Here is a 13726-nt window from a genome sequence, read left to right on the forward strand (position 1 = left end):
ACTAGGAAAATGTGATGAAAAACATAATCATTGTCAGTAGAGTGAAAGTGTTCAGGATTAGACTGATAGACTGGGATAGCTCTAGAGATGGAGGGAGCTATCTACACTAAACAAAAATATAAACGCAACATGTAAAGTGTTCCAATGTTTCCATACGCACAAAAAGCTTATTTCTCTCAAATTTTGTACACAAATTTGTTTACATCCTTGTTAGTGAGCATTTCTCCTTTGCCAAGTTAACCCATCCACCTGGCAGGTGTGACATATCCAGAAGCTAAATTAAACAGCATGATCATTACACGGGTGCACCTTGTGCTCGTGACAATAAAAGGCCACTCTGAAATGTGCAGTTTTGTCATACAACACAACGCCACAGATGTTCAAGTTGAGGGAATGTGCAATTGGCATGCTGACTGCAGGAATGTCCACCAGAGCAGTTGCCAGAGAATTGAATGTTAATTTCTCTACCATAAGCCGCCACCATTTTAGAGCATTTGGCTATACGTCCAATAGGCCTCACAACTGCAGGCCATATGTATGGTGTCGTATGTGTGAGTGGTTTGCAACTTTTTGAATAGAGTGCCCCATGGTGGCGGGGTTATGGTATGGGCATGCATAAGCTATGGACAACGAACACAATTGTATTTTATAGTTGGCAATTTGAATGCACAAAAATACCATGATGAGTTCCTGACATCCATTGTGAGGTATCTGTGACCAACAGATGCATATCTATATTCCCAGTCAAGTGAAATCCACAGATTAGGACCTATTGCAATTATTTCAATTGACTGAAAGAATAAAAGCTTGACAATATGCAATAATATTGAATTGTCCCATGAGGTCCTGTAACCCTGACCAAGGAAACTACTGTGCCAGATAAAACTATCTATCCTGCAAGAGATTTGGAAGCAGCTGCAACTGACCTGATAAGGTACAGTTTCTACAGTACAAGGTTACGATGAGTGTGGATCATAAGCCTGAATCACGTTAAAATACCTTGAGTATAAACTCAGTGTTCAAAACTACCCTCTTTAGAGGCTAAATTAATCTTTCAAACGGTATCAGCAAAAGCGCAAATGACAATGAAAAGAGCAAAGTCAACCTTCCCTCCGATAACAATAGAGAGGACTTGTTGCAAAATGAAAATCTGAATGCTTTTACAAAGTAGGCTTAGTCAGCTTCCTTTCCCAGAATCACACCACGTCAAATTGCATAATGTAGAGGTTGAATTTATCATGATCCAAATCCCCTTGGAGACAAAAACTAATTGCTATTAGAAAATGATTGCTTTGCCATAATTTGGCAAGATTATGCTGTAATAAGGTAATGTACGTATTAGATAGCAGTAGAACCCTCCGATTGGTTCTGAGTATATCCGGAAGACTTGGAAAAAGTTCGTTTCGAGAATTATATTTTTTTCGATAGAACAATGATAAAGGTATCTGTCTCAAGTCGGCTGTGAGTGATTTCACAGGGCAGTTTCTGAAGCATCCTGTCATCATTCTCCTGCCAAGGACATGTATGGTTATGCAGAGCCAAACCATACAGTACACATGTCTGGCTCTATGTGTGGGAGCAAGTGCTGACTAGCCTGGAAGACTCGCACAGCAGCATCACAACACACAAGGCTGGTCTTGTTTCAGTACTTATGTTGTCATTCTTCTTCCCATTTCACCTGAACTGGGCAAAAAAAACATTCTATATAAACTCAGATTTCATTATTGTCTCCATGCCAACAAACTAAATGCAATAAATCCGACCAATGTGCATTTGACGTAATGGGTGAATGTTTTTGCTGTAATTGTATTTATCAAACTAAAACGTATTGTCGAGATGGCTACATGTCCAACTATCTGCTGTCCTCTTCTCTGATCTCTGTGCTCTGTTCAAACGTCAAAGTGTGAAAGTTCAAGTGCAGGACGTCCTTATGTAAAATCGGCAATGGGACCAACCAGTTACTGCCTAAAAACCATCTGTGACTGAGCAGAACTGAAAAGTTCATACTACTCTATCAGTAGATCATTAAAAAGTGCACAATAATAAACCAAAAGACAATTCAGTATTTTGGAAGCCCGCAGTCATGAAACTAGTCTACCAAGAATTCAAAATAAACTGTCATTCAAAAATATGTGCATTTTGTCTTTAAGGAGATTCAGTCACTATTGAGTGATACCTGCCTAATGTTGTCTCTCAACTCTAGACTCAGAGATATCAGAAACCAATAAGAAGTTCATTACCACCCTCTACTGGTGATGAAAATATCATTATCTAATTGCAATGTCCTTGTCCACACATTATTGCAATTAGTGGGATTAAACAGGTTAGTTTCCCTCTCCTCAGTTGTCAACAAATGCAGTGACCTTTCAAAAAAGACTGAAGGTATCCTCTCTCTACACACATTACAATAAACTCAAGCCCTGTCAATGCTCAGTTTAAGGGTGATGTTTGTAATTCAAGGTTTAAACCCTATGGCCAAGTAATATGTAAGCCCCTTCTGATAGGTGAACTATATCTGGAACCAATATACCCAGGCTCTGACTCTTACTCATCGAGGATAACCTGCACTGAACCCTTGGACTCCCTGACTACATGTTCACATTCTTCTAAAGTGCAAAGAAAGTTCCACACAAATCCTGCAAGTAATCCAAAAACGTAATCAAGCTTAATGCACAATTTCCAAAAAGGAGAATTACACTAACACCCAATTCAAACTAATGAAAGCTGGGATGGAATAGAAAACTGCAGAGGAAGGCCAAAATTGAACAGGCAAGTGTCCTAAAACTTTAAACCTTTCTTATTCAATCTGCTATGGGATAATCTCAATGTAAAGCAGCAAATACCACTCCCTTATTTAGAAATCACTCAGTTCTGAATTGTAACCCTACCATTGCTCACTTCAACACAACTTGTTTAACAGTACAAAGATCAGCCGTGAGTACTAAGGAGACCTATTCTACCCAGAAGGACTGTTTAGCTCTGTATGACAAAAATCCCTTATCTATTATGTCATAAACATCCTTGTAGTCATGGACTCTACAAAGGTGTCAAAAGCGTTCCACATGGATGCTGGCCCATGTTGACTCCAATGCTTCCCACAATTGTGTCAAGTTGGCTGGATGTCCTTTGGGGGATGGACCATTCTTGATACATATGGGAAACTGTTGAGAGTGAAAATCCCAGCAGCATTGCAGTTCTTGACACCTACTACTATACCTTGTTCAAAGGCACTTAAACATTTGGTCTTGCCCATTCAGCCTCTGAATGGCACAAATGCACAATTCATGTCTCGATTGTCTAAAGGCTTAAAACCCCTTCTTTAACCTGTCTCCTCCCCTTCATCTACACTGTTTGAAGTGGATTTGACAAGTGACATCAATAAGGGAGCATGGATTTCAGCTGGTCAGTCTAGGTCACAGCAGGGTTTCTTCATGTTTTGTACACTCAGTGCAAATGATCAAAAGCAACTGACTGATCATCTGGGCGAACCAGCTGAATAGAACACCCTTTTTCATTATTTTCACAACAATACTACTGATAAGCAAATAACCAGTAACGTCTTACAGAACAAAGATGCCAATGTACTTTCATCATGTCAATTTTAATTCATACAGTAGATGTAGATCATATAGAATGTTAGATATTGTGCCTGTGTCATGATCAAAAGCATTTGAATACAACATTGTATTTTTTCCCCCAGTATGTCCTGAAAGTATGTACTTCTGTCTTACATACACCATGTTACTTAGCACAGAGTGCTGTACTTAATGAATAATGTCCTGGGCCTGAGTGAAGCCAAGACAGACCAGAGAAAGAAGGATAACATGGGATATAGTGTACAGTAACTAGGAAGGATTGCCACAACATTGCGTGCATCCTTAAGATCTGATAGCACAGATGGTGTGAGGATTATACTGGCCGATTTGCAGAGAAACTGAATTACAGGGATAATTTGTAGTTTAAAGATGTCCCTTTCTGTGCTTCTCCAGGGCTGTTAATTATGAGTAAATCAAGAAAACAGTACATCCTCGTCCAGCATCTTCTAGTCCTTCGAAGGCGATGTCAGGAAGGTTTTGTTTTTTTGGAAGTGTCCGAAGTGTTTGGTTTAAAGTTACATATTTTTTTATCAATAAAGGGAAGCTAGTAACAATATCGTATTGTGTTACGCCAGCTCCCCCTATCAGTCGGAATAGCATGTCAAGGCAGAAAAATGACCTTTACCATTTTGCCGAATCACCATTCTTTTCCCCTAATTTTAGCCTTGTTGCAGAAGCCTCTGGTTCTCAGAATAATTCATGTTAGTTTCCAGGCGTCAGAAGTCATGGCTAGGAACCACAATCCCAGGGCTGACTCTCTGCTCCCCCAGAGGATAAAGTGCTGAGGAAGACATTCACCAGCGTAGGGATATTTGACTGTCCTCTGTGGTGAACGGCAGCATCCCGAGGAATCTTTAATGAGGTCGGGATGTAAAAAGACAGACACGTACAGTTTGCTCGCATAACGCACATTATTCTATATTCACACTGCACCGCTGGACAGTGATGCAAGCAAAACTATTTGTGAGCTGTGTCATGCTGGTTGTAGAGCAACACAGTGTACAGACACTTGTCTGCGAAGGCAGTCAACAGTGAAAGTCTCTCTCTAGCTCTCTCTCAACATTCTGATAATAGCCAGTGAAGACAATGTGGTACCTCTTAGGATCTTCTTCATGATATGTCACCCAGCCAGCTGCACTTTACATTATTGGGTAAATTTTTTAAAAATTGGCTCATACCAACATCCGGCATTTGAAAGCAGACTGGACAATATACACAAAGACTTCAGGAGTACGATCAAAGGCCTCTCATGCACGGTTCAAAATATTATTTAACCAAATTACACTTACAGCTGAGTTACAGTACAAGACCCCTTTCATGTTGCCATTCATTATTCAATCATCACCGAGTAATTCTTCAACACAAACCCTTGTACTAAACGACATAGAGTACAGGCCCTGAGAATAAACTGTCGTTAACACTTCTTTAAGTTAGATGCGAAGGCCTTAAAGAGGTCTGTCATTAATAATGTTTATAAGTTGACTGCCAGAGTGATAAGGAACTTGGAGGGAATCCTCCAGAGTAGCACAGTAGGGGTCTTAAATCCCAGCCCAAATGTGGATTTTCACTGAGCTGCAACTATAGCGTAATGCTGTGTGAGCCTGAAGTCCACCAAACTTTTGGTCATGTGAATGTTGGTATTTAATTTCCCAAACCCATTAGACATTGCAGCCAAGACTAATCCCCTCCCACCATTTGGCCCCTACTTTTGGAAATCCTACATTCTGAAGAGATGTTTCTTTGATGAAGGATTTTTATTTTGTTTCCCTTAAGCTTGGTGTAGATCAGATTTGACTGAATCAAAAATGTAAACATTGGTAGTTGGGACATGTTTACATAACACAGAGGCAAGAGACTTTGGCAATAGGACTATCAAGTATCTGTCAACTGAAAGACGTTATTCAAACTTTCATTTCAAAGTAAATCAAGGCCAATTTGGAATATCACAGTAGTCCTCCCACTTCATTTTCCATGACAAGCTTTGCACTCAGTGGTAAACTTCTATGTAAAAATGCATGTGCAGTAAACAGTGACATAAGGTTTGTGCTGAATGAAAACATGAAGGATGGAACATCCTTACATCCCTAATTTAGAAATGGATCCAAATGACTTTTTGTTGTGTCTCCCCTTTTGGAAGCGGAACTCCTTTTTTCCGGGTTTACTGCCTTTTACAAAACCACAAGCCAGTCCAACATATGTCGCCCACTCTCCTCCACTCCTAATGATCCTGGCCAGAGGTTTGCATGGGGGAACAGGAAGCTCCAGTAGTGCACAGACATGCATACAACTGGGCATAATGGCTGTTTGGACATGAGTTTGTTATTCAAAAGGTAAAGACACAGGCCATTAGGGCAGGACAGTGGTTTGTGCTCAGCCTCAGTTAGAGATGGCTGTGGACTGAGACCATTCAACAAACCTAAACCCCCTTGTCATTCTTCAGCAATAACAATGCCGGTTAATTGTACTGTCACATAGACATATGCTGGGTACCTCAGGAGCCTTTATTATTGAGTGAAAAGAATGAATCATATCGGCCAGATTCACACTAAGAGAGGAGGACTAAACTCCTCAGAAGCTCTAAAGGCTTTTCATATGTGCAGTTGGAAGAAAAAAAACATTGATGAATTGAGAAACAAGGCGGTGTGCACGCAATTTAGATGTTATGTTTTCGAAAAGGGTACTTCCTGGATGATGGCAACAAAACTGCTCTGCACACCAACAGGCAGGATCAAAAAGGTAACTCAAGCAGCTATTGTTGATTAAAGCAATTTACGTGTGAAACACCAGTTAGTGAGACAGCTACTTTCTCATAGTGAACAGCATTTTGATGAGTTATTAGTTAGGCCTCGTAGCAAGTCTTAATTGCCAAGCTAATTTAAACAAAAGTGCGGGTGGCTAATGAGGAAAGCGAGAGCGAGCGGGAGGATAGCAATCACCTTTGTTACATGGGAGAAAAAGGAGAAAAACTCAATTCATTATAGATGAATAAATAAGCAAAAGTGGGAACTTAGACATTAAGAAACTACAGACCATTCTGGAGGAAACTGTCAGAGAGAGGAAAGGAGTGGGACAGATATTACTATACAATAAATTAAGTGATATACTGTAGAATGTATGAATATTGTGAAGTGCATTCGCATAGCACAGTAAGAATGACATGGTATAGACTCAGCATAATGATAACAACTTAACAAAAACTAGAAAACTTGAGAACTAGATTATTTACATAACTATTTGATATTGTATATCATTACCAAATTGTGACAAGATTCACATCGCTACAGTGAGGATGTAGTCTGCTCTTACTGAAACTGAACACGAGACGTGAGTTTTTGTGTATAGATTTACAGTATATTTCTCTTCTTCTCCTTTCTCCAAAATGTTGGGATAGAAAAGAAAGTGTCTGTGGCCGACTGCATTTGACAGTGTATGTAATACAATATAGACAGACGCTCAACACAAATTGGTCACAACTGAGCGAACACAACAACATAACATGAGGAAATGTGTGAATGTGTGCATCAGGGTGGTTTTGGGAATCAGCTTGCTAGTACTTATGATCTACATGATAATGTAAGCAAACAGATCTTTTTCAGCTGATCAGTTGCAAGTGCGTTTCTCACGAAGAGAGATGTCATGCATTTATGTCAATAGAAAAACCTTGGCCTAGTATATTCTGCATCTGTCAATGAAAGTGATGAAACAAGCAGTGTTAATTGTTTTCCCCGAAACAAATACTGAAATAGAGATTTTCGTTGATATTTTGTACACGTGTTGTGTGATCATGATTCACCAGTAATGAATCGATGAACTACAGTGCAACTACCATCTCTATTAGTTGACTGTGTACGGTGTGTGTGTAGTGATGCATGTAACATCTCTGAAGACATGGGGACACCTGCTGCCACACATGTTTGTGAAGATTCATCAACACACTGACTTTCATAATATACAATATAAACTATTATGACATTTACTCAGCACGACCTTTGAACTAAGGTGATTGGTGGCCACAGAAACTTAGATAAAAACTCTATTTTTGTAAAGCACAAAGTTCTGTATGTTTGCACAGGACAGCACAGTGAAGTTCATGATGTTAGTAAAGACATTCTCACTGTTGCTTTGTCCACTTGTATGACATGAGCATCCCAAAATTAAGTTGACGTATAAACAATGAGTGTCGGCCTGACAATTTGTTCATCCAGTTCCAACAGTTTTTGGGAATACGATACACACCAAACAAGGATATTACGAATAAGGTAGATGTGTCATGTCATTGTTGTTTAAATGTTAATAAATATGTAACCTACAGAACTGAAACCCATCTGGACACACCAAAATATTCAATGAGCTATCAGATATAACACCCAACTTTTTATTTTCAATTTTAACCGTAGTTTTAACAAAAGCGGCAGACCACATTATGATTTCAGGAATAGTTCAAACGAGTACCATAGAAGAAAAATCAAAAATAATTTCCATTTGTACTCACCATCCACCAGGTCTTGGCCGTCATGTCATAGCACAGCTGCCATTTGACAGAGTTGTCTGCTGCCTTGCCACCCATATGTGTGATGCTGGGGAGCTCCATGGAGAGAGCCAGATGTAACGATACAGTGAAGCACGGACGCTCAGCACAACTCCACAGACTCACAGTCAGGCAGGAGTCACTGACACACAACTTCCAACCCTCCCCGGCATCTCCCTGTCTCTCATCCTTCCTTTACTCCCTGTGAGGCTCTCAGAGAGATTGGGTAGCCTGAAGAGAGTGGGTAAGACCAGGAGGATTAGGACACCAGCAGCTACACACACACACACACACACACGACCATACAGACACCACCCCCACCACAGGCTGCTAGACTGCCTCCCCAATGCCAGCTGTACTAACCCACACACAGACACACACATTCACATGCTTGAATAGTATATCAAGTACACGTTTGGGAAAATCATCCTAAAGAGACATATAGGCTGACCTTTGAGCAATTCCACTTTTAACGGACTCAGATGTCACTTAAAATGTATGCAAAACAAAAACATTGATTTCAAATTTAACAAACTATACAACTCTATACACAAGGACTACTTTTAAGAATTTACACTGACCATTCTACAAAAACATATTTAGTGGAAGAACTGTTTGGAGATTCAAAGTTTCAGTAAAATCTCCCTCAGTTTACAGTATGTGACCAAGTTTTTCAAAAACCCTGTTAAATATTTGCTCTGAAATAAGATTCAAAGATGCCTGCAGAAAGGGGATCAACTATGACATGACAACTTGAGTTTGAAAAAATCTCTTGGTTATTGAACTACAGTAAGTGAAGTGGATTTACACCCGGTAACTGAGCGGTAACAGAATTTCATCATAGGTGCATTATCTGTACTACACAGAAATGCATAATTATGGATATGAATGTCATTCTATTCATGGTGATGTATCCTAAACAGGTACATAAAGGTAGAAATATTCAACACCCTTCTCTGCGTATGTGGGTATTCTACACGCTGGCTATTATTTGAATGAGCTCCACCACCAAATGTGGTTGTTCTGGACTGGATTAAATCTGAACCATAGACATCTACAGTATGTTTCACACGTCTGTACGTTCAGTACAGCACAGTAGAGTTCATTAGAGTACAGTAAAGCACAGCACAAAACAGTAGAGTATAGTTCAATACAGTACAGAGTTCAGTACAGCACAGTAGAGTTCATTAGAGTAAAGTAAAGCACAGCACAAAACAGTAGAGTATAGTTCAGCACAGTAAAGTCAAGTAAAGTATAGTTCAGTACAGTAGAGTTCAGTACAGTAGAGTTCAGTACAGTAGAGTTCAGTACAGTATAGTAGAGTTCAGTACAGTACAGTATAGATAAGTATAGTTGCTCCACTCTACTGTACTGTGCTGTCCAAACTTATGAAATATACTCTACCGTTCAAAAGTTTGAGGTCACTTAGAAATGTCCTTGTTTTTTAAAGGAAAGCACATTTTGTTGTCCATTAAAATAACATCAAATTGATCATAAATACAGTGTAGACATTGTTAATGTTGTAAATGACAATTATAGCTGGAAACGGCAGATTTTTTTATGGAATATCTACATAGGTGTACAGAGGCCCATTATCAGTAACCATCACTCCTGTGTTCCAATGGCACGTTGTGTTAGCTGAATCAAGTTTATCATTTTAAAAGGCTAATTGATCATTAGAAAACCCTTTTGTAATTATGTTAGCACAGCTGAAAACTGTTGTTCTGATTAAATAAGCAATAAACTGACGAGTTGAGTATCTGGAGCATCAGCATTTGTGGGTTCAGGCTCAAAATGGCCAGAAACAAAGAACTTTCTTCTGAAACACTCGTCAGTCTATTCTTGTTTTGAGAAATTAAGGCTATTCCATGTGAGAAATTGTCAAGAAACTTAAGATCTGAACACCTGGTAAGCATTGGTGTCAACATGGGCCAGCATCCCTGTGGAATGCTTTCGACACCTTGTAGAGTCCATGACTCAACGAATTGAGGCTGTTCTGATGGCAAAATTGACACCCAATTTGACATGCTCCTAAGAACTTCAAATGTTGGCACTCATGGGTCCTTTTACATGGAAATTACCCTTTATTGAACAGAAACACCAAACGACCTGTGTTCAAACGACCCATCCCAAAAAACAATTATTATAAGCAAGAGTCTGTGCTTTAAATTGTGGCGGCAGGGTAGCCTAGTGGTTAGAGCGTTGGACTAGTAACCTAAAAGTTTCAAGTTCATATCCCCGAGCTGACAAGGTACAAGTCTGTCGTTCTGCCCCTGAACAGGCAGTTACTAGGCCATCATTGAAAATAAGAATTTGTTCTTAACTGACTTGCCTAGTTAAATAAATGTGAAAAAAAATTGTTGCAAGCCCCTTGCTCTATGGCTTTGAGGGGCATCTGTTCTGAGTGTTTTTTCTCCTAAGACACACACACATCTCCCTGCCCTGACCAGGTAACACACATCTCCCTGCCCTGACCAGGTAACACACACATCCCTGCCTTGACCAGGTAACACATACCTCCCTGCCCTGACCAGGTAACACAGGTAGAGCTTACTGCCAAGGGAAGCCACCAGGTAACACACACCTCCCTGCCCTGACCAGGTAACACAGGTAGAGCTGACTGCCAAGGGAAGCCACCAGGTAACACACACCTCCCTGCCCTGACCAGGTAACACAGGTAGAGCTGACTGCCAAGCCATCAGGGAGACCAACATCTCACCAATAATAACCACACAGCTGGAGTTAGATAATAAAGCTGTTTTCCAATTCTTCTTGTCTTATTGGACTTTAAAAATGGAGGAGAGAGACTCGTTACATGCTTTCATCGGAGTGGAGTCAGCAGGCATTCTGCAATGGCTTTGTTTTTTTCTTTCAAAGAGTGTGGTAATTAAAATGTCTGTTGCACAAATCCTCCACATCCCCCGGTCTTGGGGTAACCAGCCGTTGACCCAATGGCATATGGTTTGACCACAAATGCTGAATGTGCATAGAACAGATGTAGAATACTCTTTTTGTCTTGTTATTGTTTCTCTCCCAACTGTTTCTGTGGTCAAAGATATCAAAGGCCAAAGAATATGTTGTTGTATGTTTTTAAAATTGTGGTAAAAAAAAAAAGTTTATCAAGAACACATAGGCCTAACATATCCATTATGAAATAGATACCGTGCATTCTGAAAGCATTTAGACCCCTTCCCTTTTTCCACATTTTGTTACATTACAGCCTTATTCTTAAATGGATTAAATAATCCCCCCCCCATCAATCTATACACAATACCCCATAATGACAAACAAAGAAAAAAAAACGTAATTTTTGCACATTTATTAGAAGAAAAAACAGAAATACCTTATTTTTCATAAGTATTCAGACCCTTTCCTATGAGACTCAAAATTGAGGTCAGGTGCATCCTGTCTCCATTGATCATCAATGAGATGTTTCTACAATTTTATTGGAGTCCACCTGTGGTAAATTCAATTGATTGGACATGATTTGGAAAGGCACACACCTGTCCCACAGTTGACAGTGCATGTCAGAGCAAAAACCAAGCCATGAGGTTGAAGAAATTATCCGTAGAACTGAGACAGGATTGTGTCAAGGCACAGATCTGGGGAAGGGTACAAAAACATTTTCCGCAGCATTGAAAGTTCCCAAAAACACAGTGACCTCCATCATTCTAAAATGGGAGATGTTTGGAACAGCCAAGACTTCCTAGAGCTGCCCGCAGGGCCAAACTGAGCAATCGGGGGAGGAAGGCCTTGGTCATAAGGTGACTAAGAACCCAATAGTCACTCTGACAGAGCTCCAGAGTTCTTCTGTGGAGATGGAATAACCTTCCAGAAGGACAACCATCTCTGCAGCATTCCACCAATCAGGCCTTTTTGGTAGAGTGGCCAGAAGGAAGCCACTCTTCAGTAAAAGGCACATGACAGCCCACTTGGAGTTTGCCAAAGGGCACCTAAAGGACTCTCAGACCATGAGAAACAAGATTCTCTGGTCTGATGAAACCAAGATTGAACTCTTTGGCCTGAATGCCAAGTTTCACGTCTGGAGGAAACCTGGCACCATCCCTACATTGAAGCATGGTGGTGGCAGCGTCATGCTGTGGGGATGCTTTCAGCAGCAGGGAGACTAGTCAGAATCAAGGGAAAGATGAATGTAGCAAAGTACAGAGAGATCCTTGATGAAAACCTGTTCCAGAGAGCTCAGGACCTCAGACTGGGGCGAAGGTTCACCTTCTAACAGGACAATGACCCTAAGCACACAGCCAAGACAATGCAGGAGGGGCTTCGGGACAAGTCTGTGAATGTCCTTGAGTGGCTCAGGCAGAGACTGGACTTGAATCCAATCAAACATCTCTGGAGAGACCTGAAAATCGCTGTGCAGCAACTCTCCCCATCCAACCTGACAGAGCTTGAGATGATCTGCAGAGAAGAATGGTAGAAACTCCCCAAATGCAGGTGTGCGTGTCAAGCTTGTAGCCTTATACCCAAGAAGACTCAAGGTTGTAATCGCAGCCAAAGGTGCTTTAACAAAGTACAAAGTAAAGGCTGAATATTAATGTGATTTTTTTATTTATTTTTTATACATTTGCAAAAATGTCTAAAAACTGTTTTTGATTTGTCATTATGGGGTATTTGTGTGTAGATTGATGAGGGGGAAAAAACCTTCAACCCATTTCAGAATAAGGCTATAATGTAACAAAATGTGGTCTTAATACTTTCTGAATGCACTGTAGATCTAAAAGATCATTGGAATGTAGACAGAAGACTGTAACGACTACTTTCACAGTGCTGGAAAATGTAGACTTCCTTCTCATAATCTAAAACTGAAGTTCTTCAACTATGACTGTGTTTTTGACAACCCTAATTGTTGTGATGAAAAATACAAGTGATCAAAAAACGAGGCAATGGCATCAGTCCAACCACAGTGGCTCAGAGCATGACATTGGGTCCGACACTTCAGTTAGCATCTACCCAGTAGAAAACAGAAGGTCTCCATAAACCACTGTCTAAACTAACCACATGCTTACTCTGACTTTAGGAGCAAGGATGACCATAGAAAAAGCGCAAACCTCAGACGAGGATGACATTTCACCAACCTTCTTGGGGACAATTGGCTGAAACAGACTCATATTGTTTTCAAATTATATTTCAGGCTTGAAAAGTAGCAAAAGCTGTAATTATTCAAACATATTCAAAACCACAACAACTAAACCATAGTGTACTCTGCAATTAAACCAGTCATTCGGAATATTGTCATAATGTAATATCTAACTTCTAATGGGGAAAGGCTGGTGAAAGCTCTTTCAGGGTAAAAAAAAATGAAAACAACTCATGTACATGATGTTTTAAGTGTCTATCCTGGAGTAATAATACTGTAGTAAATGTTCCATGACTTTTTGAATTCAGGCTTCAGCAGATCTGATCTGGACTTCTGCTGGCTGAGTTGGCATCAGAACTCGTGCACATTCTTTGGCCATCCACAATGAATCATGACCTATCCTTACTCTGACAATAATGACATGCTCTGCAACAGTAACCTTTTCCCTCCTCTAATTCTCTCTTTTCTCCCAACTTCTCAGAGTTTCATCAGGACAGTGTGGTG

The sequence above is a fragment of the Oncorhynchus masou genome, chromosome 15, assembly GCF_036934945.1.
Source record: "Oncorhynchus masou masou isolate Uvic2021 chromosome 15, UVic_Omas_1.1, whole genome shotgun sequence".
NCBI classification, from domain to species: domain Eukaryota; kingdom Metazoa; phylum Chordata; class Actinopteri; order Salmoniformes; family Salmonidae; genus Oncorhynchus; species Oncorhynchus masou.